Source organism: Balaenoptera borealis (assembly GCF_965194805.1).
Source record: "Balaenoptera borealis genome assembly, chromosome: 18".
NCBI lineage: Eukaryota > Metazoa > Chordata > Mammalia > Artiodactyla > Balaenopteridae > Balaenoptera > Balaenoptera borealis.
The window spans coordinates 76,522,550-76,548,717 of record NC_138877.1 but is presented as its reverse complement, the minus strand read 5'-3'; positions in this window follow the sequence as shown (position 1 = coordinate 76,548,717).

Genomic DNA, 26,168 nt, shown 5'->3' with positions numbered 1-26,168 from the left:
ACATGATAGTTTGATGTTGTAATTTCACAACCTATTGACTTCCATGACCCAACCTCCCCCAATCAAATGATCGCTTTTCTGTAGTTGGTTCTTGGTGACACAGCCCAGGGCGTAGGAAGGTGTCGTGAAGTGTCCTGAGGGTGTACTCCCTGGAGGTGTCTGGCGGACGGTCCATAAGCATCACTGCTCAGCCTTCACCGAATTACAGTTGCTCAAGTCTTAACCCCAAACTGGCAAAGACATTCAGTTCTCCTGCCACGGTCTCTGCCCGTGCTTCCGCCTCACCCACTGCCTGTGGCACTGGCTCTGGGGCTAGCGTACACGTAATAAAGCAAGCTATGCAGCCTCATCTGTTTTGTTTGCCAATCTTCCTACCCCTCCCACTTCTGGCTACCTGGAAACATCATCCTTTCCGGTTCTCATTGTGGCGCGAGGGCCGCGTGACAGAGGCGGCCAGGGAGTGGTGAGCTGTGTCCTTGTCAGGCTGACCATCCCTCACCCAGAAAAGCACACCTTTCCTTCCGCCACCTTCACAAGCAGCGTCGCTGCTTTCTCGGCCTCAGTTGCAGAATACGGAGTATGCTTTACAAGAGGAGACCCCCTAGATGGCGGGCGTGGGCACGCAGATTGAGAAATAAACTGACGGCTGTTAAGCTTTCGAGACTCCTGGGCTGTTCGTTACTGCGGCAGAACCAAGCATATCCTGACACAGACTCTCCGAGGCCGGGCTGCCTTTGCCTGGATTCACGCCAGCCAAGAACTATTCCAGTCCTAGGAATACCCAGTGCACTGTCAGTGCTTCTGCTCTTACCTCTTCTGTGGGTCTGAACTTCTGCCTTTTCGTCTAGGACTTGGATACTTGCTACTCTAAAAATCCGAATACTAATTGGAGCTGCTTAGCTTTAAAACTATTTAATGTCGACAAGAGAACAGACAGCTCAAGTTCTGGTCTCTTAGCTTTCCCAGTTAACTTTTCTTCAAGTGTCACATGGTAATGGACACAGCAGAGACCTTCAGAAGATAGGTGACCTTGATTTCAAAGGCCTATCAGAGTTTCAGTGGAAGTCAGATTCTGAATCGTCTGGGGCCCCTGACTTGGTACATTTCCTGTTTTCTGGTGTGTGCTGGAAAAATCCTTTCTTGTGGTGGTGACAATCCCCCCCCAGGTGGCCTTCCCCATGCAGGGCCTTTCTCCACGGCTGCTGCTTCACTTATCGCAGCTGGTTCTCTGAAGAATAGCTAGTTTGGAGGAAGATTTATATGTATTTCTTTCAATGCATCAAGGATAAAACCTGTACGTTTTATATGGGGTCCATCCAAATGTCTGATGTCATCATTTCCTGAGAGTCTCTGAGGTACGAAGCACAGAATTAAGAGCTGGACATGAGTCATTGGACCTTCACTACACACTGGGAGACAGGAATAAGTAGTGACCTCATTTCACAGATGAGGAAACTGAGCCTCAGAAAAGACAGACATGTTGTCTAAGGTTATACAACTGGTAAACAGCAGACATAAGTTTGGCATCTAGGCCCATTTGAACACAATCAGTTACGTTTTCTGAGGGCCTCAGTGGTGACCTGATACTTTGCAGATGTGGGACAGAGACCCCCCACCTGGAGACCTGGCCACTGGGAGAGTTTCTGTCCTTAGCCATCCTTAACCACTAGTATTGCCCTTTGCTCTCCATGACCAGAACTTTTAATTCAGAGATAACGGTGAGGGAGGACGTGACTAAGTGAGCCGAAGAAAGGTTTATCCAGCTGCTTTTAGATTAAAAATGGTTTATTATAGACAATGGGAAGAGGAATGTGTCAAACTGACCAACTTCTCTAAAAGGCAGGCAGAGTTGGGTCCTTTCAAACATACAGACCTTGAAATAAAACCTACACTCTATTTCTGAACTTGAAGGTGCCCATAAATAGCTAACATTCACTGCACATTCCTATGTTTTTTTCTTTCACCAGGACTGTTGATTTTTCCCCATAAATTTACAAATAAATGGAGAATTCTTCATAAACTATAGAATCTGATTTCTGCAAGAGGTTTGAAAAGTGCAAAATACAGCCCTGGGCCTGGGAATTTAACCTTCTTTCCAAAGGCCAGAATGACTGAGCCTCACCCCAAGCAGTGCTCAAAATAATAGCCCATATAACTGTTGTGACTAGTGACCATCGGTGGCATATTATTTTCTCTGGAGGTATTCTGTCTAATTCACTTTAGGTATCAGTAATGGGCACTTTCAAACAGTAGTCCAAATGGAAATAACGATCCCTGCAGAGTGAGAGCAGGACAGAGAAGCCTGGCTAAAGCACAATTATCTTAATACACTCCTGATTCAAGGCTAATTTGCCGGGTTATATGTCTATTTTCATTTTCTCCGGAGATAATCCCATAAGACAAAGCTTCTACACAGGGAGAAAATTCTACAGTGGAGGATTAAGGGGCCCAGCTGTGGATGGAGGATTTGCCTGTGGGATGGCAGGCCCCATGTCAGGACTCCTCTCTCCCAAGCCCCCAAATCCCACGAAGGAGAGGAGGAAACCCAAACACTCTTTATCTGGCTCCCAGGCAAAGTAGAAGACAGCTGGCCAATTTTCAGCTTCCAATTGGGTAATTCATTACAGAAACAAAATTAATGCTTGTGAAATTCGCGAGGCAGCTTTATCACAGTCTGAGGATTTGCTCATCCAAACTTAATTTCTACAAAGTGGAAATAAATACAGATTTACTGAAGATAAAAAAAAAAAAAAAAAGATTGGGGTAAGGGTTTGGAGAAAGGAGAAAAAAATCAATTCCTTTGTCCTGAACCAAAGTGGAAAATAAAAATTGTTTTGAATGTTCATCTCTGAAAACTTGAGTTTTACATAACAGTTTGGGTTTATTTGGAGAAGGGAATCACTTTTCAAATATGTATTTTATTTTGTTTACAGTTTTTTCCTTTGTTTCAAACTGTGTACTCGAGTCATTTGCTAAATAAATATTATCAGTCTTGGTTTACCTTTGAGTATCAGGGTCTTCCCATCCTATAATCCCATAGTAATGCCTGTAAAGATAAGGGCTGGGGCAGAAGATGAGGTCTTAGGCTGTATCAAAGTTGGGACTTCCCTGGTGGTCCAGTGGTTAGGACTCCACGCTTCCACTGAAGGTGGCCCTAGTTTGATCCCTGGTCAGGGAACTAAGATCCCGCATGCTGAATGGTGCAGCCAAAAAAAAAAAAAAGAAAGTATAAGGAGAACTTGAAAATTCCAGAGTGCTGGGAAGGCGATAAGGGCCATAGCAGCTGCCACGAAGGGCGACTTACTCCAGTTCTGCAGTCAGAGGGGGCTTCCTGGAGGAGGGTGCACTTGGTCCCTCAGGGTTTCCATATTTGCGGTGCTTGTGAGATGCAAGTAAAATGTAAGACATTTGTAAAGCACTGCCCTGGCACATCCTAAGTCATCAAGTAATGGTTGTAGTTATTAATTAAGTATTTGGTAAAATTCCAGGAATACATGTGATACTAATGTGGGAGAATTTCCCACACTCTATCCTGAAGATGGTCCAGAGCTTTTCTCTAATATATAATCTGGTCTCTTTTTTCCTTGTTTTGTTCTCCACAGGCCGTGTTGCAGGGAAAGGGAGGTTTGCTTAACTAGAGAGATGTGTGCAATTTGGGCTGGTGGTTAAACATGCCCTACTGTGGGGCTCATTCCAAAGTTAACAATTCTCTCAACACAATATTTACCTCATCAAGGGGAGCTGTGCTGTCTGCCTGTTCCTTCAGGGAGATCTCCTACTGAGTCACACTCAAAACCATCGAGGCATATGTTAGCTCTTCAGAGCGCAGGGCTCTGGAGCTGGGAAGTGGTGGGAATCATGGGGGACGCCGTCATGATCCCCATCTTCACGATAACGTCATCTCACCTTGCTTGTCTGATTGCTTCCAGCAGGTGGCCTCAGCACCTACACATTTTTCTTCCAAATTATGTCAGTGTGTGGCATAGTTGATAAAGCCCTGATCATTTTCTTCTGCTAAGAACAAGTGAAATTTTCTGAAAACATTACCAAGAGGTAACTGTATTGACTGTTTTTATTATTTTCATAGTTGATCATTTTATCTTATCCAAGTATTTGCCCATACTCCACTTAACTGAGCGTGACATAAATGCAGTCTTAGGATATGGGTCCCCCAGCAGATCACAATCAAGGTCAGTGTGAAGTTACCAGAGCGTGAGATTGACAAAACCATAGCCACAGCCCCGTCTTTAATATTGACCGGATCTATAAGCAGGGTTTTATACCTGTTATATAAAAGCAACTAAGACCTCTAACTTCACCCAACTTCTGAATTACTTTAAGATGGAGAGTCCCAACCATCACATTGCTGTCTTATTTTTCTATAACGTTGAGTTATATGACAATGATATGCTGAATTAAGATGTGAATGGTGGGTGACCATGGAAGCTTATGTAGTTCTTAGGTAGATCTACAACCTGCCAGCCCCCTCATTGAGCCCTGGAAGAAAGAACCTCTCAGTTGGGGCTCAGCTGTGGAGCCTCAGTTGGGGTTTCCTTGTGGCGGATACAAGGAAGTATGCCAGCATCGTACTTCTCTGGAAGAACTTAAAACCTGGATGAGAAGATTTATGGGCGAGAAGTAATTAGAGAATAATACAGTTTAGTAGATAGTCAAGCACTTAACCGACTATAAATATGACCAGATTTATGAGAAGAGATGTTTAATGAGCACTGAATAAGAGAAGAAGAGCTTTTTTGAAAGAAGGCAAAAATTGAGTTGGATTTGAAATAGTTTTATTCCATATATATTAATTTTTGGCAAATAATTTTCATTAATATACATATTCTTTTTTGGCAAATAATTTTTGGCAAAGCTATATACATGCTTAATGTTTATTATTATATGTCAGCATTGCCAAAAATTATTTGACAAAAATCTATATATGTGTGTGTTTGTGTAGCTTTGCCAAAAATTATTTGTTCACAAAATGCAACAGAATGTAACATATACAACACTGTTACTGAAGGTACTTTGTTACACACACACAAACAGAGCACTGTATGCTCCAGCAACACTGAACTATTTGAGAACTCAAAAAACAATGTGAGTTGCTTGAGAGTTTTATTGTACTAATTCTCAACCTTGACCACACTGATTTATCTGTTAAAGATTACCGTTGTCTGAAATAATCAAACCCCAGGTTTGGGTGGCGGGGTCCAGGCAGGACCTGCATTTTAGGGCTTTGGGTGATTCCGATGTGCAGCCAGGGTTGGAGCTACACTCTTCTGGACAAGTTATTGGCTATGCTTTCTCTCAAATTCCCTCGGTCAAAGTTCTGTCTTCTAGGTGAGCCTCTATGGACCCTTTAAAGCCCATCACAGAGTTAAACTTTGCAATAAAATCCCTGCTCCTTCCGTCTCCCAAACTGCTAGTGAAGAGAGTCACTCTTTCCTCTGTATCTTGAGCTGGAGGATAGTTCACAGACTGCCACCACCAAACACAAGTAGGTGACATCCATAGAGCACTGCTTTTATGGTGTGAAAGCCGGGACAACTTGGAGGGATATTTCAGACTCCAGACTCCACAGTCCCTCGTGGGGTCAGGCTGAAGCAGCCATCTTTCTGCAATCACGTCCCTGCTCACCTTCTTACCCATCCCTGTCTTGCACTCGCTCCCTTCCTGGTGTCCCATGGGAGCACACCCTTAATAAATTACATGCGTCCAATTCCTGGTCGATTCTGCAAGAACCTGACCTAAGACATAAGACCTAAGACATTCACAATAAGTATTCTTTATTCCAGGGGTGGGCTGGAGCTGGCTTTTACCAGCTCACAAAAGCTAATTGTGCACACCTTGTCTCAATTCTTTATTGAGGGAAGTCACATTGGTAGCTTGAAACCATCCATGGTGGGAATGGCACAGAGAGAGTGAGGGTCTAGAGAAATAATATGAGTAGAAGCCGTGAGAGTGGGTGTTGGGTAAAGGGATGTTATGGATAATTTTAAGACAATACTGAATCAGGGAAATGGTGGTTCCATCATGCTTTTGGTTGTGGATGCAGAGTCGACATGCAATTTGAGAACCCAGGAAATGAACCCCAGACCTCCCACTTCAGAGGTTACTTCACAGCAGGTCAAACCAGAGCCAGAAAGATGCTTGTACCATGGGGAAGGGACTTTGGGACTTTTTAAGATGCTTAAGTCCTTAGTCACAGGTGGGAAGTGACCTATTAAGAGCAGAAAATCGGCCTGCTCCCTAGGGTCTTCCTCTGACTAATTAGAAACCCTTTTTCCTACATCATTATTTGTCCTTCTCCCCTGGACCATTCTCACTACCATCCAAGCATGCAATTACTTCCTCTGGCTACTGCTCTGGCTACCTCCCCACTTCTCTTCTTCCTGTGTGTTCTGTACTGTTGTCTCCCATGCTCCTTCCATTCGCTCTACTATGGTCTGGTGGGCAAAGCTCTTCATGATCAGGCCCCTGTATTTCTACCTCCCTGGAGTCCTTCAAACCTCACGAGCTTCCTTGCAGTTCCCTAAACCCAGCAATAGGTTCCTTTTCCCCAATGCTTTTGCGCTTGCTTCTCTCTCTGCTTGGAAATTCTCCCAAATATCACCTTATCATAGAGGTGACTATTTAAAATTGCAATTCCTCCCCCCCGAGACTGTCATTACCACTCTCCCCGTTTCATTTTTCTCGCTGGCAGTTATCACCATCTGACAAATTACAGAAACAGTCCCGTCACTTCAGGGCTATTTGATTCCTAGTTGGGGTGCTGAGTTTGAACAGCAGGAGATAAGGCATTATTGGAATTTATTTGGTGCCTGAATTTCAGATGGCAAGTAACAAGAATTTGGATAACAAGAGATTTATTGAAATATTTACCTGTATACCTGTGCAGTTCCCGAGTTTGGAAAGCCAGGGATCGTTACTAAGTTTACTCGCTTATTTTGTTTATTGCTCTCCTTAAGTCAGAACGTAAATGCATGGGTTTTTCCTGTTTTGCTCGCAGCAGTGTCTTCTAGGACAGCACCTAGAGCAAAGCACGTATTCAGTAGATAAATGCTGGCTGACAGCTGAGGAAGGAAAGAAAAAAATAAGAGACATAAACTAGATGGAAGTGGGGGTGGGTAGAGAGGGCATGCAGTCAGAAGAGGTAATACCTTACCTCTCCTCCAACCTTGAAATATTGGCATTTAATGTTGCTGGCCCTATTACTTCCAAAAACAAATGGCAATTCTGGTCCCAACACCAGGTGTGAAGCATAATTGCCATTTGAGGCTCAAGTCATCTCTGCCTAACTCCACTGGCTTTGGAGGGTTCCAGGTCATGAGCCCCGTCTTCTGAGACTAGATATTTTTCTTCTGCAGCCACCCTTGAAGCAGTGTACCTATGCATCCCCACGGGTCCTCCATAAGAGGTACCTGCCCCAGATATTGATTGTAAAGTTTGCAAACAGAGCGAAAGGCCCCTGCATGGCCCTCTGTCCCCAGAGATGCTGACAGAGGCTGCATCTCTGGCACCAGCTCTGCTGGCTGCAGCAGCAGAAGTGAGAGTCTCTGTCAGACCTGTTCTGCGATATGGTTGCAGCCCTTATGGGAGCTCAGGGTTACCCTCTTAAAGCAGCCTTCATGACAGTTTTTTGAGCTACTTAATTTTCTTTAATAAACTTATTTCTTTTGGGCTTAAAATAAACAGAGTGGGGGTTTTGGTTTTTGCAGGTTGGTACCAGATCTTTGAGGGAGAAGTTTTGGTTTCTAGGATACTTCCTGTTTCCTCTGGTAGAAAAAGACCGGAAACAAAGTTCCTGGTAGGTTGGTCTTTTAATTGCAGTTTGAAAGTTTCAAAGTTGAAATACTTGGATTCTTTTATAAATTATTTGACTGCGAAACAGTTCATCTAGGCCAGGATTCCTCAAGCTCAGGACTACTGATGTCTTGGGCTGGATCATTCTCTGTTGTACGGGGGCGGCAGGGGGGGGCTCCTGTTCACTGGAGGATGTCTCCCAGCGTCCCTAGCTTCTACCCACGTGAGGCCAGGAGCATCCTTCCGCATCCATGACAACCAAAAATGTCTCCAGACATTGTCCAATGTCCCCCCAGGGCAAAATCACCCCCTAGTTGAGAACCTCTAACCGAGGCAGTTAAATTTATCCTACGTGTTATTTCCTTGTCATGTGAGGAATCCACAGTTAAGGGGCAGAAGCACATACAGTGCTCCCTCCTTATCCGCAGGTGATATTTTCCAAGGCCCCCAGTGGATGCCAGAAACCACAGATGGCACCGAACCCTATATATACTGTGTCTTTTCCTCTACATACATACCTATGATAAAGTTTAATTTATAAATGAGACACAAGAAGACATTAACAACAATCACTAATAATAAAATGGAACAATTATAACAACATATTGTAATAAAAGTTACATGAATGTGGTCTCTCTCTCTCTCTTTCCCAAAATAACTTATTGCACAAATTTCACGCCTTTTCCATCTTAGCTAAACACTCATCATGCACTGTGGCCGTAACTACTGCAGTTTGAGGTGTGACAGCAAAGCTAGTATGAATTTCTTCTTCCCAATTTCATGGATAAAAGGTTCATTCTTCCTGTAGATCTTAGCTATCTCAGCATACTGATTTTTTTCCCTTTCCTTATGAAATTGAGAACTTTGACTTTCCACTTAAAGGAAACACTTTATGACTTCTCCTTGGCGTGCCTGAGTTGCCAACATCGCTGTGCTTTGGGGCTATTATTAAGTAAATAAGAGTCACGTGAACTCAAGCACCGTGATACCTCAATAGTAGATCTGATAACCAAGGGGCTTCTGAGTGACGAATGGGAGGGACACGCTGGGCAAAGGGAAGATCCACATCCCAGGTGGGACGGAGCGGGACGGTGCCAGATTTCATCACGCTACTCAGAACCATGTGCAGTTTAAAACGTACAAACTGGGCTTCCCTGGTGGCGCAGTGGTTGAGAATCTGCCTGCCAATGCAGGGGACGCGGGTTCGAGCCCTGGTCTGGGAAGATCCCACATGCCGCGGAGCAACTAGGCCCGTGAGCCACAACTACTGAGCCTGCGCGTCTGGAGCCTGTGCTCCGCAACAAGAGAGGCCGCGATAGTGAGAGGCCCGCGCACCGCGATGAAGAGTGGCCCCCGCTTGCCGCAACTAGAGAAAGCCCTCGCACAGAAACGAAGACCCAACACAGCCAAAAATAAATAAATAAATAAAGGAGTTCTTTAAAAAAAAAACAAAACTTACGAATTATTCATTTCTGGAATTTCCCATTTAATATTTTTCGACTGCGATTGGCTGCAGGTAAATGATGCTGCAGAAAGCAGAACCAAGGCTGGAGGGGGACTACTGCACGATGTACCATTGTTCATCAGATGTGAAATTCAGAAAGAGTGGTCTTAGTCCAATGCACTCCTTATTGCTCTATTAAAAATAAAACAAAAGAGTTGCTTTGAATCATAAATATCTAAATTGTTTTATTGCTGAAATATGTATGATTTAGTCACTTCTCTGTTATTAGAAATGCCACACTTTTATTTTATATCATATATCGTTTCTTGAAATGACTTGGCTGTCTAAAGCTAAAATCAGTAATGATGCATTTGGAAAAGTAGATAACTGTAGATAAGCAGTTATATTTCCTGTTTTTTTTCTTTTCTCCCAAATCAAACTTGGTTTTCTGTCAACCTATTCTTACTTAGGCCCTAATGCTCTGCTATTTTCATGTTCATGTTGTGTTTTGTAATATCTATCACGCCGCATTCTACATTTCCTGGAAGTTTTATTAAAGCCATTTATTTGTAAGAATAAGGTGAACGAGATATTTATAGCAGTCTCATTTTTTTAAATACTATAAACACATATTACAAACCTAACAGACCATAACTAGAATTTTGATTTGTGGAAAATCTGTCATTAACACAACAGAATTACTAATTTTCCAGCACAGCTGCTAAGATAGGTTATGGCCAACAGCAATGTCTAAAGGTTAAAAAAAAATTAAGAAAACTATTGTCAATATTATAAATAACTGATTATCATTTATTACAAAATAACTACCTTTAAGCAATTATCACAGTTAACAAGTGATTGCTTCGGGATTATTGCTGAATTACTATTAAACAGCAAAGTACATATGGTGTATGAAATTCATTGTTTATTATTATTTTTACAAGCACAGATGGCTTAGTACAATCAGGAAGACTAATGGAGAGTAATCTTTTTCTAATGTCATTACCATATGACTATGTCAAATGATTTTTTTTGTTTTGTTAACATTATAATGTTATTTTAGTTAAGATGCTAAGGACAGTAATTTTTCCCACCTAACTGGACCAAAAGGAAAAGAGATATTCAAGATATTTTAAAAACTTGATTATAAAAAATTCATATGAGTTCAAATAAGTATGAATCACATTGGTACATCTAACCTTGCTTTTATCTTAGCTGAAAAGAATTCATTTAAAAAATCTTATAACTCAATGACAGTTCAGTAAATCATAAAACTCTAATGGTCTGTATCAAAATAATAAAGTATCTATTATGGATGTGTGTATAGTTTTGGAAATAATGGCAATGAGAAGGAAAGAGAATAAAAGTGATGATTGCCAGTGCAGAAGATAGTTCAGATTTCTGCAGGTCTTTTTTAGACCAATACGTCTGTTCATAAAGATAACATATGATTCCACATCACTTTTGTAAATTTAGGACTGATAATATGGAAATATGGTTGTAGGATAGAGGGATGACTTTTCTATAGGGGGATTTCTGCACCACCGGTCCCTCCAAGACTCTGAAACCCACCTTGCATTGCCCATAACAAAACCCAACATGAACTTTGTCCAGATTTAAACAAAACCAAAATGTGGGCAGAAAATAAGCTGGTCCAGGAGTGAGTGCCTCTGGCTATCGGGAGGATCAGGGTTTCCCAGGAGAGCTGATTCACAGAAAGTCTCTCCCTGAAGCCTTGAGGATTTAGGGACTGAGTTTCAGGGCAGACCCCTGCTCTTTTGGGGAAAAGCAGCCTTGTGTGAAAAACACAAATAGTCAGCTGACTTCCTGTAGGTTGTTGGAAGATCCATTTTGTCAAACTGAATAGCTGGCTGGAGGTGTGGATCTCGTGTCTGGTCAGAATCACTGCTTTTTGGCCACAGATGGTGGCAAGACGGTGGCACATATGGTTATTTCCAACACTAGCCCCATCAGCATCGTTGTCTCCTAACGTGAGGCTCAGATCTCTCACGGCTCCCCAGGCAGATCCTGAACAGATGCTGAGGGTTCTCCCTGGGGTGCACATGCCATCCATCCCAGCCACAGGGGTCTGGGGCTGTTCAGAATATGCTCTCAAGTCCCAGGACCCGGCTGTGTTGGGATCCAAAGCCTGATTTCCAGGGCACGGTTGTGACCTCGTGTGTATTCTGTAAAGCTTTTCTCTTGCAGGTGGAACCAGCACCTGCCTGTCCTAAGGCCAAGTCCCCCAAAACATGAGTTCTCTGGAGGACACATTCCTTCCTTCTTAGAGGCAAAGCTATATGTTACTTTCATAAACTGGGAGAGCTCAGGGCTGTGTGGCCCTAGTGGCCTGTCCCCAGCGTGTAGCTTTCCTTGTTCAAAGATTTATTTGAAGTTCCCAATAGTTCAGGCCAATGACTAGAGACAAGTCACTAGAATCTACCTGCTTTTGTTCTTTCCTCCGTGTCACCATGAGAATAAACTTTCAAAAGCATGCGTGGAGAAGCATCAGGATCCCACTCACGGCTCTTCAGTGGACCCCTGTCCTACTCTGCAGTGATTCTCTACCCTGGCCGCACATTACAATCATCTGGGGATCTTTTAGAAACTACCTAAAGCCAGGTCATACGCACATTCTCACATACCTAAGGAGAGGATGGCTTTCATTCTGTCTAACATTAAGCCCTATGATTTATTCCCACTAAAGTAATCAAGTAAAACCTTTTTTAAACCTATAATTGTCTATCAGAGAAATGATTCAGAATAACTGGGCAGAATAACCAAACTTCTTCTGATTCAAGGTATTTTTAAAAAGAACGAGGGAATTCCCTGGTGGTCCAGTGATTGGGATTCCATGCTTCCTTTGCCGGGGGCCGGGTTCAATCCCTGGTCGGGGCCACACGCCACATGGCTCGGCTTAAAAAAAAAAACAAAAACCGAAAAGAGAAGAAAGAGAGAGAGAGGGAGAGAGAGAAAGGTACTAACGGCCAGCGGGTCATCTAGTCTGCTCTGTGGGGATTCATCCATCACAATTAAGCAACTTTACTATATTCTAGAAAAAACTATGAATTGTTCATTTCAATATGCAAAAAGACCTTCAAAAAGACTGTCAAGAAGAATAAATAAGTCCCGTGTACCAGACCTCCCCGAGTCTGACTACACAAATAGTGGGTGTCCTGTCTCATAGCTGAGTGTTTGTGGTGTGTGACATAACCCAACCAGTTGGTAGATAACCACTCACTTCAATACCTTTCCCAGCTACTTTTGCAAGATTTTGGAGAACTCAGTGTGGTCCAGAAGCAGCCCGCCATGCTCCTCCCTTCCCAGGTTCTCCTCTTGTCTCCCCTGTAGCTGCCTCTGTGGCTGATGACTGCTGTCTGCTTCGTGTGGCTGGGGACCAGGTGATCCCACAGGACCTCAAAAAGTGTATCTTACTGCTCTTGGTGACCAGTGAGTGTTTTTATTGCCATACTGATTACAAGAATTCATTCGCAACTCAGATGTTTTCAGCAGAGGGCAGAAATCTCCAGCCCTGTTGGTGTGGATACTGGCTGTCTTTGAAGATGCCCGGCTGGCAGAGCTGCTTTCAGAGGTCTGAGCCCGAGCCAAGGGCAGCAACACTGACCTGGACTTAGGTCTCATCCCCCAGTCTGAGCCCCCAAGGTTGGGGCAAAGCACCCCATGGCTGCACCCACTCCAGGCTGTGCCATGTGGTAGAGCCTGAGCCGAAAGCGTAGGTCTCACAGAGAAGATGAACTCTTTTCTCATCCAACCATCTCCCTCATTTCCCACTAAAAAGTTATCAACTGTCTAGAAGCATTGAGCAAGATCCTTTGACCCCAAACGATTATAGAATATGATTAAATTGCAGGTGTTCCAAAGTGTAATCAGCACCATCCAATAGAACTTTCTGCCATAAGGAGTATCCCACGTCTGCACTGTCCAATATGGTAGCCACCAGCCCCAATGTGGGCACTGAGCACTTGAAATGTGGCTCCTGTGACTAGAGAACCATGTTTAGTTTGAGTGAATTTCAATTTATTTACACTGAAATCACCTCAAGAGGCTAGCGGCTACTGTACTAACAGTTCAGGTCTGGTGATTCAGTGGTCACCTTTGTAAAGATGAGTTACACGTCTTATACAATTAGGATGATCAAATCAACCCCATCACCCAAACATGTACTCAAACTAAACCATAGACCTGATTATCATCACACCATCTTAACAGTTTTCCTCAAATTCTGCATCGAGCCCTCATCTATGAAATCCAAACCTCTTAGCATAACTATCCAAGTCTCCATAGGCTGGCCCTAACACCACCTACTTCACTTCCTAAGACCCATCTGTGCAACGCAGTTGGCTAGCATGCAGCCTGACCCTAAATTACATGATCTATTGAATGAGTTGACCTTGAAATAATAAAAGTAATCTTTCATCCATCTATTTATTGAGAGTAAGATCATCATAATAAATAGTTATAGAGCTATTTCTTTGTGCCAGGCACTGTGTTATTTCATAAATTTTCTCTTGTGATCCTCTTAGTAACTCTACAAATGAGGTACTTAGTGTAGGCCACTGCTACTACTAAGGCATCTGACCCTCAGACAAATAATTTCCCCCTAGTTTCTGCTATTGATTGATGGTACACCTAGAATGTAAGGTCCACGAGAGTGGAGCATCCTGCCTTGTTTACACTGTCATACCTGGATTAGGACCTGACACAGAGTGGACATTGCACTGATATTTGTTGGATGAATACACGAATCAGATTTTAAATCAGATCCATCCTCCTCCAATGCACACGCTTGTTCTTGACGACAAGGGTACTGCCCCACAATCAATTATTTCAAATCAGTTGGAATTTTAGTCTTGCAAAATTTTTCTGTAAAGGGCCAGTCTTTGGCAGTTTATGAGGTTTCTGTCACAATGACTCAGCTGTGACATTAGCAAAAGCAGGTACAGGCAGTAGGTGAATGGGGAAGTAGAGCTGCATTTAAAAAAATTTATTTGGAAAAACAGGCTTGGTTGGACGTACAGATGGCAATTTCCTGACCTCTGCTAACTCTTGACAGCGGTAAAGTTGCATTGCTAATTTAACATTGGTCTGATGACACGGTTTGCAAAGTCACATCCAATCGTCTTGTGTGGCAACTTCAGCCCCAAGCTCCTCTTCTCTTTGTCATCAAAATGACAGTGAAGTATTTTGTTTTGTTTTCTTCTTCATTTCTATTGCTAGAATAAGAATCTTTGAAAGTAAGAAGTAGGAAAGAGTTCTCAGAGCTTTCTCAGAGGCTCTTCCCGGGTTATCCTCAAATTTGGCTCAAATAAAATTTTCACTTCTTTCATTAAAGAAAAAAAAGGATCTTTGATTCCCCCGCACTTCAATCGCAGTCGCCTTAGTGATAAGTACCCCAGAGACCAGGCTGAAAGTCACATCCACTAATAAGAGCAATCGCCTCTGACAGAGGCTCTGATTCCTTTCCCAGATGCAAGCAAGCAAACAGAATTTCTGCTTAGGCCGGATCTCAGAAGCCTCCACTCAATAGCTGGGATGGATTTTGCCAGTGAGAGGAATAAATGCTTTTGGGCTTTCGAAATACAGAATCCAAGGATGACTTGAAAGTTAACTGGAAATGAATAAAACCCAAAAGTTCACACAGGTTATAGGAGGAAACCAAGGAGCTTGTTTCTAAGTGTGGTTCGGTGTTGAGATCCTGTCAGCTAGGTCTTGTCATAATACTTCAGTGCAAGCATTTCATTTTTTTTCCAGTTTTTCCTCTGGTATTTTATTCCTGTTGCTGGAATGAACGCTGAACTAGCGGAAACTAAATTCAGGTTTCACAAACAAATTTGGTTGTGAATCCACTTTTGTTTCAGCTTGATGAGCCCTACTGGGATCCGTCCACACTTCGGCAAGTGTGCAGACGTCTGTGTGTGTAAATTGTAAACTCCAGGAATCACAGAATTCCAGCTGGAGGGATCCCAGGCATGGAGACCAGGCCTCTCTACAACCACTGCCCCCCCCCCCAGCTTTTTCCTCCTCTGAGAAAGCCCTCATCTGTGACAACACGCTCCAATGTCCCTGGTCAGAGGCATTGGAGCCTCTGAGAGGGCGGACCTGGCCTTTGGTGAACAGCAAAGGAAGACGGATGAAGGGCAGCTGCTTCCATCTTGGGATGAGGAGCAGTGGAGTCCTTGACTTATGGCTTTTGGTGTCCAGCAGAGGCCGGGGGACCTGGCTGCTGCCAGTCACTGCCTTGGAGAGGGGTTTCAGATCTAATTTTTGAGGACTGGTGTGAAAATTCCCAATTTGTAAATATCAGTACTTACTGATATTTACAAATTTACCCAAAAAAGTACTCCGTAAGTACTTTTCTCTCCGTAAGGAGAGAGCCAAACTTCCTGTACATGCCAGCTGCACCTGGTGGTATGGTCATCTGCTTATGGGCTCTGCTTTAGCTCTTGGAAGGCTGTTTAAATTTCAGGGATCTCCCGCAATAATCTTGGGGGAAGGTAATGAAGTCATTATCAACAACTATCTTAATGGTAAGACCAAATTAAGACATTCTAGCGGCAAAAACTGTACACAGAGGGGTGGGAAAGCCTCCCTGATGAACATCAGGGACCTCAGAGATTGGTTCTGTTGGTCCAGGGCAAAATACCAGCGGGGAACACACGTGCAGTATGTCTCAATATTGTTAAGTTATGCTCCAACATTACATCGAATAAAAAATGCTCTATTCCCCCCGCTTCCCTAGATACATGTATATGTATAACTGAATCACTTTGCTGTATACCTGAAACACACACAACATTGTTAACCAACTATACTCCAATATGAAATAAAAAGTAAAAAAAAAAACTTAATGCATTTCACAGAATGCATAATTGTACTCCACATGTAATTTGCTTTTTGGCTACCATGCAAGTAAATGAAATAATATATATTGAAAGCTCCTATGAATAATTATAATTGAAACTTTATTGATTTTTTGAGTTTTTTTCCCCATATGTGAAAAAAAAAACTACACACCAATGAAATAAACAACTATGCAAATCCATGACGCTAAGGATGAATGTCAGCAAGCTATCAAAGATGAGGTAATTTAATTAGTATTGTGAATGGGTGTTCTCACAACAGTGATATTTGATATTTAAATGAGTAATAAAATACAAGCACATAACACAACAATTGAGTAGTAGTTTGAATTTTTGGTATTGCAAACTACTCCTCTGCAACTATGGTGAGTGCGGACTGGTTTCTAGGACCTTCAGACCCACAAAATGGCTGGGCAGGGCGTGAGGACAGATGGTCAGCCCTCCCGGGAAAGGAACTCGGCCACACAGGGTGAGTGTCTCCTAGCTGATTTGTCTTTCCTCTTACCAAGGGGCCATGTAAATCCCTCTGCCCCTGTAAGCAGAGCCTGTCTGTCTCTCATGACAATGGTTCATCCCAAAATCTTCGCAGTTGGACACAGTAGCTTCTTGCTTTAAGGACAAAGGGAAAGAGATGTGGAGACATGTTGCTTTGGGTCTGATGGGCCTCTGTCATGAGAACGATGCTTAAGGTGTGGTTGTCAACACAGAACATTGGGTTTGAGTGACTGAGATACCCATGGGCTCTTAAATAACTTTGTGTGTAGTGTGTGTGTGTGTGTGTGTGTGTGTGTGTGTGTTTAAAGTGTGGGACTCACGACAGAACTCCACTTGCTTGAATGTAACGGTGGGACTGCAGCTGGGGGGCTCTTAGAGTATTTCCTGACTCAGCACATTTTTCCTGCAGCCCCTGGCCTAACTCACCCCATTCCTGGGCAAAGAAGAGAGTTCAGGAACCCACTATCTTGCCTCTTCACTTGGCTTATGATATTAAGTTTATCCAACATAAATTCCAGGAAATGGAAGATAGGTACTTTACTACAAAAATGACCTTAAGGACGTAGGCAGGGGAGTTTTACAAAGAAATGAGCCTCAAGAAGGCAGCCGGGTGATGGAGGCCTATACACACTTCAAGCCAAATGAAAGAAAGGGGGTTTTGAACTTGCAAGATGGGGAGACAGGTCATGGGAAGGTGAGGGGAGACCACGTCTGGTAAGTGAGGAGTGTCTTGTCATGTAGATAAGAGTCTCTCCAGTGATGAGATGAGTGTCTGGCGTAGCTCCCTTCCTGGTAGGAAGACATCTTTACCAATGGGAATTTCCTTGACAAAAAGGGAATTTTATTCTCTATTTTCAGGCAGTTAGTGGGAGGTGAAGAGCCTTTCCTGCGTCTGCTGGGGCTCAGTTCAGTTGCCTTTAGTTCAACTAATCCGTGAGCCAAACAGGCATATTTTGGGCCGCATATTCTGGTACACTTCATGGCCGATGCCAACCTAGAGGTTGTTTCAGGGCTGGCATGTTGTCTTAACAAGCGCCTTCCAATCATAAAAACCGATTAAAGTTGATTTTACAACGAAATTCTACCTATAGAAGTTGTAGTCTCACGCAACATAGTTTAATCTTTAGTGTGTTGCTTTCTACTTATTACACCCACAAAGGATGAAAAAAATATGAGTGGGAGCTATGGAAGGCGTGGTGTAAGTTTGGGGTGTCCGTAGTGGGGGCAGAGGCATTGAGGCATTTACAGTGAGGCACTTGCCATCCAGACATGGCCACTCAGTTTCCCAGGGGGCCCTGAAAAGCGAATCTGGTAGAACAGGAAGAGGCAAAAAGCTGAAGACCGTTGTTTTTGTGGGCATGAGAACTTGTTGTCTGGGACACAAAGGAGAAATCAAAATGTTTTCCTTTTGGGATTTTGGCACCTTGTGAGTTCATTACCTGTTTTGTAGCTAAGTCATGCAATGACTCAATGAACGAATGAATAAAGACAGGCCCAGGTGTAGCAAGAAGCCAATTTAATATCCTGGCAGAAGAAAGATGGGTGATGTGAGAAACCATATACACTGTCACCACTACCCTGCACGCCTCCTTGGAGTGGTAACTAAATGGAAAACAAGGTGAAATAGGAGAAACTCTCCTATTAGGTAACAGGAGAATAGATTCTCCGCCCCTCTGTTGAACACACCACCTGACACCACGCTGATGATTCTGTGCTAGTGTCTCCTTGCTGGTGTGGGTCCCACGTGTTTAGAGGACTTAGTGTCAAAAATAACCCTCAGAATGCATTCAAAACCTTCCTTTTTATAAAACTAATTCATGTAAAGTACTTATTTATAAGCATGTCGACACTAACTTACTAACGTTCTTTTTTTTTTTTTTTTTTACTGTGACGTCAATTTTAATCTGTTGTGAATCCGACGAGCACCGCCCTCCTCTCTGCCCCGCCCACTGCTGGGCACTGCCTGGAACGGCAGGAGGCACTGGAACAGCAGTCAGGCCGGCGCGAGGGGTGCTGGAAGCATCATCGGTCAAAGGCACAAATTCCTCCCTTCCCCCCATCCCTCCCTCCCTCCCTCCCTTCTTCTTTCCTTTCCTCCTTTCTTCAACTATCTGTTTAGTACCTACTGTGGGGCAAACACCGCGTCTGTACGGGTGAGTCTATTAGACATTCTCTGTTTCGTAGACTTTACAATCTGATGCAGGAGACAAAGTATAAATAAGTGGACCACATTTGAAAGTGCCCTTTGAGGCTCTTGGACACAAGGAGCATATTGAACACCAGCAGAAAGGCGCTGTGTTCTGCCTGGCAGATGCCGAGGGCGTGGGAATGCACAGTCACCTTGGGTCCCCTTCACCCTTGTTCCCGGACCAGCCGCTCACAATAGCTCCTTGGTGCGGCCGAGTTGGCACTTTCTCTTACACCTTCTGTTGCTTCAAACAGAAACACTACTATCTTCCTCACCCCTTTCAGAGGGAAGGTTTTTGGGGTTTTTTCCATCGGATCCTCCAGAGTGTTCTATTCTGTGCAGATGCCGGTGGCAGGATATTAGAGGGTTTCCTGGCAAAAGAACAAGTCTGTCTTTCTAACAAAAATAAACAAACAGCCAAATGTGCAGGAGAGGCAGGGCTGAAAATAGCTCAGAGATAGAGGCTAGCTCACTTTTATTAGAGACCTGGCCTTCGTCTCAGGGTGGCGTCATCGTTATTACATGCTGGAATTTAGCTAGAAAGTGGATTCTCCTCTTTCAACTGTCATAGCTTTGGGGGCAGAATGGCTTTTCTCTGGGACACGGGTGTCCTCGGGGGCCCTCAGTGGCTGATCGGCAGTGTGACACAGAAATAGGCAGAATCTCAGAAAAAAATCCTATGTATTAGAACCTACCGGGCTTTTCTATTTGGATTGATTTTCTCTGAGTGATAACCTCAAAAACCACGCAAACACAGAAACCCATCCAGAATAGATTTTGCAAAAAGTATGAAAAATCTACTAGAAATCCATCGCTGCCTTCCACTTAGATAAGGAAGAGTACCACACAAAGTTGTGTCTTTTTGAAATGGCAATGACCAGTTGTATTTGGAATGACCCAGGTCTCAAGTTGGATGGATTGAGGGAACCATCTGTCTATCACCTCTGGTCACGGGAAAACAACAGCAGTCACTGGCGTTTGTCATCCACAGACTATTCCTCAGGGTTTTCGTATAGACTGTTTCATAATATGCTGCAATGTGAATTTACACACGTGCTGTTGGTGACACAGATCAGCAGTGTGAATTCAAACAATTGGAAAGACAGACTGGGCTGAATCTTACCAGCAGATCGCTTCCTTGCTTGCCCACTTTCTCTTCCCCTTTTTCCTTCACTCTTCATCTTTCTCTCCTCTCCCTTCCTTTAGGACAAATTAACACCAAAGAGTAGGATGACCAGCGTAGCAGAGATGGACCACTGCTTTGGGACCTGAGGCCGCCAGGCTCTCTCCAAGCCGCACAAAACTGGGCTGATAACTTAAAAATAGGGACGGCACAGTGAGGAGAGACCCTAAATTTTCCAAGATTAAAAGAGCTTATTTTATCATATAAGTGATAACATGACCATTGTGAAAAAAAATAACAATACTATAAATTATAAAGAAGGAAAAAAACCACTAGTAATCTCTTAGGGAAAGCCACTGCTAGCTAATATCACTGCTTGATATTTGTTTCCAGAATTTTCTCCATGTTTGCATGTTTGTATGTATAATTTTTAAAAGGTTATGTTATAATTTTTTAAAAATCTGCCTTATAAATGTTGCCATGCCAATAAATATAAATCTGTTTTATCATTCTTAAAGAACACACCTTGTAAGTATCTACAATAATTCAATTAATAATGCCTCTAATGATGGTCAATTCGGTTTCTGATATCTCTTATTTAAAAGCAATGTTGTGAACATTCTCACACACATATCTATGCATTTGTCCTCTTATTTATTTGGATCAATTTCGGCCAGTGCAGTTCCTGGGCCAAAAGTTGGCTGACATTTGAATTTTGATTCCTATGACCAGAGGTTTATAACCAAATAGCCCCACAAGAAGATCACCCCATGGTAATCCCAGGTAGAGGGGGAAGAGGGTATTTAAATTGAAAGATGACAGGACCACGGAGGGCTCTTCTGACTCAGTGGCCCTCCTTCTGCACCTTCAAATACATCTAAACCTAGTCTGTCTTCAAGACCAGCTTCTTCCAGGGTTGTCATCACCGAAAGAAGTCCACTCTGTTCCCCCTAAGTTTCCACAGACATCATAATTATTGAGAAAAGACTACAGAGAAATAAAGAAAAGGTGGGGAGATGTAATGGGTGTGAGCAGGGAGAGGGTCACGGGAGTGATGGGGTTGAAACAGAATGCTATGAGGGGAGAAGTTCCCGTGAGGATTGAGGGAGTGGTAACTGGGCCATTTTGCTCTGGGAGGATTTTTTTTTTTTAATGAGAAAGCCTTGGGAATATTTAAATGATGATGCAAAGGGCCCAGGAGCAAGGAGGGAGACCTGAATACACAGGAGAGAACTGTTTATCCGTCATCACACTCTTTGGTTACTAAGGAGGTGAGATGAAATGGGATCCAAAGCACCAGGGAAAGAGGAGTCTTTCAATTCAGTGGGACAGGTCTTCTGTGTAACAAGAGAGCAGGAGGAGAGTGAGTGCCAGGGTCTCTACTAGCAAATAATAAATTATGGCTGCCCTTGATGGAAGGAATGGCACCAACATCACCTGCGGCATCCTGCGCAAGGAGGAGAGCCGGGAGAGCTGGTGATTGACAGGGAGGCCGTGGAATTACTGCCAGCAGCACGTGAGAAACGCCTGAAACAAGGGGCTCATAGTGCAGCCAGAGGAAGAAGAAAGGAATTTCAAAGAAATTTTAATTTCATGATCTAGTTTCTTAGATCTCTTTCATTCTCACTTAAAAATCAGCCAAAAGACGGTATTCGTTACTCCCAACTTTGACACTGACTTCTGAGCACCAGCCCTGCCCCTGTGTTTTAGGTTCTGAGTCATTTAAGTCTCAGCTCCAGTGATGCCTCACTTCTCTGTCTTGGCCACTTGGAGGTGAGGAAGTCGTCTTCTGAGGCCCCTCATCTGATAGGTAAGGAGCTGTTTCATCTTCCTGTCTTGAGCCCCTGTCATTGCTTATCTTGAATGATAATGATCTATGTTCCAGTTTCACGTCTTCTGTAGGATTATAAAACCATCCCCATCTTTTTCCCCCCATGGTCATGTCCCTTGATCACAGCACAACGTGGTGCAGGATTAGCCTGTTTCACCAACTGGACACACGCGTTTCAAAGGACACACTGGATGTGAGAGGAAGAAGGAGAGAGATTTTTGAAGATGATTCTTAGGTTTTGAAACAGGGAGACCAGAAGACAGATGGCCATCACATCACGACAAGGCGGGGAGAATTGAGAGTGATGGTTTGTGGAGGGAAGATCATGAATTTCTTTTTGGCTTGGTTGAGTCCGGGAAGACTTTGAGGCTCGGCCAGGGACTGGGTTTCTGACACAGCATTGGCTGCGTGCAAGCGGGGGGAACTGGATCCAGGCAGACGGAGTACCTGATACCCAGCCGGACAGTTTATCTGCAAATCCAGGTGAGGCCAGGCTAATCCTGCAACCCCTCCCAGTCTGATATCCTCCCTCTTCCAATGGAGATGATGAGGATGGTAAGAAAAGGGATGCTTTATCTCACAGGCAGTAACAAAGGGGAAATAGGATGCGTTCTGTGAAAATACTTTTCAAGGCTTTATAGAGCTTTTGGTATGTCAGTTGTTATTATTATGAAACGTCCAAAACTTGATTTTCCGTGAGAGACAGAGTGAGCTCTGAAGCCAGATGCCATCTGTAGTGCCTACCTCATAGGGTTGTTGTTAGGATTAAATAAGTGAATATGTGTAAATTCCTTAAAACAGTATCTGGCACATGATGGTTGCTCAATAAATAAGAACAAAACCCTTCCTACAGTGACGCTCGCTGTTATGCTTATCTGGGTCTGTGGCTGGAGTAAGAATGGAGTGAAGAGCATCATGAAACTGTCTCTCGGATTAAATAAGACAAGAAAAGAGATCTGACTGGGGAAAAGTCCTCAAGTGGGTGATTTGGGAATAAGCAGATCTCACCCAGCTCTCATCAGAGTTCAGACTCACCCATTTCCCTCGTGCGGCTCAGGGAAATACGGCCCTTTGTCTCCCTCTGGAATCTAAGGGAAAGTGTTTTCCTCAATCTCCAAAGAAGGCAAATGAAAGAAAACCCGGGGTGGGCAGAAGTTCTCGGAGCTAACTGCTCATATTCCTGGGTCCCTCACGGAAGAGACAATTCAGAAGAAGGGACTTCCTTTTTGGGTGATGATTCTATTCTACAGAATCTGTGTGTTTGGTGATGGGCAGATTCCTAGGAAGCCTTGCAGAGGCTGTGAGCCAAGTGCGTGAAGTTGGAGGATGGGGAGGAGGCCGCAGGGCACTGGGTACCAGGAATTCACGGCCAGGCCGCCCGCCTCAAGGGGACAAGGAAACCGCAGAAAGGTCCTCTGGTTTCTTCGCTGAGAGTCTCCTCAGATTTTGAATCTTTAAACCCCTAGTAATTTGGATGCTTTCCACGTGAAGCCTCTTGCCGTGAATCACCAAGTGGAGATCCACTTGGACTTCGGCTGCCCTTGTGAGCCTTCGTCTTCAGTCTTGGCCAGAGTTGTTCCCCTAAATTTAGCCTTTGAACGGGAGGCCACGCAAGGCCCTATGTGACCAAATGAGTAAGAGTTGGCTGTGAAGACTTGTTTTGTCTGCAGTGATCTCTAGAGACTTCAGATCTGATGGGCTTCAGAGAGCTCCGCCCTTTCAAATTCACGATTCCTCTCACAGCTGTTCTGTTGGGGGCAGGAGAGAAAACAAAGAGTGAGCTTCCCTTTCTTCATCAGAGGATCCGTGTTGTTTTAAGAGAAAAGAGAGAAGGAAAAAGCAAAGCAAAACAAAACATCTCTAGGCAACCAGTTCTTTAAAAAAGAAGACAATTTCCCTGTGAGCGAAGCACACGCCCGGAACTCTGCGGACTGTAGCAGTCAGTGTGTACGTTTGCTGCTTTGCTTTATGACTCAACACATAATTCTGGGATGAGGTTCCCATGCATGTGTAGTGAATTGCTCCAAATCCACCAGATTTTCAAACACAATGCCCCAGTCAGCTACCTTTCCTGAGGTGACAGTTCATTCTGTGTGTCTACCAGAGTGGCCAGATCTTTGGTTCAGTATTAGTCTAGAGGTTTCTGAGAAGGTATTTTTAAGATGAGATTAGCATGTGTATCAAAGTACACTTTGAGTAAAGAAGATTACCCTCCATCATGTTGGTGGGCCTCATCTAATCAGTTGAAGGTCTGGATAGAGAAAAGAGTGACTTCTCCAGAGAAGGAGGGAATTCTGCCAGGAGAGGCCTTTGGACTCAAACTGCACGTCCATAATCCCCTGGGTCTCCGGCCTGCCAGGCCCCCTGCTGATTTTGTCTTTGCTCCAAAAGCTCTTAACGTCTCAGTGTTAATAATAATGTCATGTTCTCCAGAACCATCTATTGGTTCTGTGTCTCTGGAGAAACCTGACTCATGTACCTACCATCCTGTGATCTGCCATTTCTTGTTTCACTTTTAAAGACTTAAGGTAGACATCCTGAAAAGTGTGGCCAAACCAGAGTTAGCAAATTCAAACACAGGAAGCCCCAGTTCAATTCGAATTTCAGATGTACAAGAAATACATTTTTAGTATAAGTATACCACATGCAATACCTGGGACATACTTATACCGAAAAGTTACCTGTTGTGTACCTGAAATTCAGTCGTAACTGGCCGTCGTGTATTTTATATGGTGACCTTCACAGGAAGGGCTGGTTCATGGTTAGGGCGTTATTCCAAGCTGGGATGAAACCACCACCATCCTCATTACGTCCTCAAAGCCTCACGCCATTCCCTCTCATCGCCTCAAATGAATGAAGCCCTGAAAGGTTTCTACCATATGTTCTATCAATTACATCCTTTGCAAGATCAGGGCCACTTTCCTTCTGAAATGGTTGTGGATAAGCTTACTAAATTCAGAGAATCCTTTCCTAATTTGAATAGCCGTTTCCTTTATCACTTTGCCTTTTGTTTCTGGATGTCTGTCTCCCTCAGTTCTGCCCCCATATGACTGGCAGCCCCTTTTCCTCTCTCCTAGGTATGTTAGTGGCGTTTTCCTGGTATCCAAATAACAATAAAAGAGGAATGATGACTAAGACCTATCCCTATAGGTCACCCCTTCTCATCCCAGGCACTCAGTAAATGTTGGTGGAATGAATAAATGAATTGCATTTAACACTGTGGGTAAAAATAATCGTAAAATCTTAGAGTTAAAGAGTCCTGAGACGTTATTTCTTATAACTACTTGTCTAATGTCCTCTCATCTGAGCGACATTGAACCATTCATGATAATTGATGATTCCGATTGTTAATGTCTATTAGTACTTACTGTGTTCAAGGCACAGCGACATTAGAAGGAGGTACCTAATGGTATCAAAAGTTCAGAGAAAGACCTGGTGTGCATGTGACTCCAAGTTTTTTCAGGGCCACTTACCGAGTCCTGGGCACTGGGACCGAGGCCACTTGGCCTCCAAGCCCTGCAGTTGCCATCATGCTTCTCCAAGTCGCGTGCCCTAGAGAAATCCTTATTAATGGGCAACATTTTTGTTTTTCAACTTCTTTCTGAAAGGTGGTTCTCAGATTCTCCTGATGTACAGAATGGAGACTGGAGGGTCACTGAAGAGTTTTCTCAGGTGTGCTTTTGGACAGGTGAGGGCATCCTCGGGGTCCAGGATGGAATCTGTGGAATCAGTCAGCCAAGGGCACGGCATTTAATTGAGGGCCCCCTTACCTGCCTGGGTCTGAGGTGTGTGTGAGAAGAGAGGGGGAGCGAAGCACGCTGCATGCTTCCACGTCACCAGGAGCTTTTACAGGGGACGGAAACAATTCACTGAATCATCCATTCACACGTAATTCTGAAGCCTTTATGATGCAGCGTCTGTCAGTTAAAAGCGTGGGCTCTGGACCCAAGTCTCTGTGTTTGAGCCTAGGCTCAGCTGCACGCGAGCAGTGTGCGTTCAGGCAGGTGTTTTTACCCGCTGTCCATGGGTAATAACTTCACTGACCTCGTCAGATTGCTGCGAGGGCTAAATTCGCTGGCGTAGGCAAAGCCCTTGGACCAGTGCCCTGGGATGCCTGTGATTGTGGTTTTGTTGTTGTGCTTCACGCCCGGTCCTCTATGGTGGGGGCACATCTTGTTTACAAGACAGACGAGGTCCAGGCCATCATGGGATGTATCTATTGCCGGGCAGATGGACAAACCATTCAACACATGACCATGCAATTAATCTGGGCAATAAGAATGCTATGACGACAAATAAAGCAATGGAACAGTAAAGAGGGTGATGGGCAGGGTCTTCTCCGGAAACGATCAGGAAAGACAGTGAGAGGACCATATAAATGGCCCAGAAATCCCAGC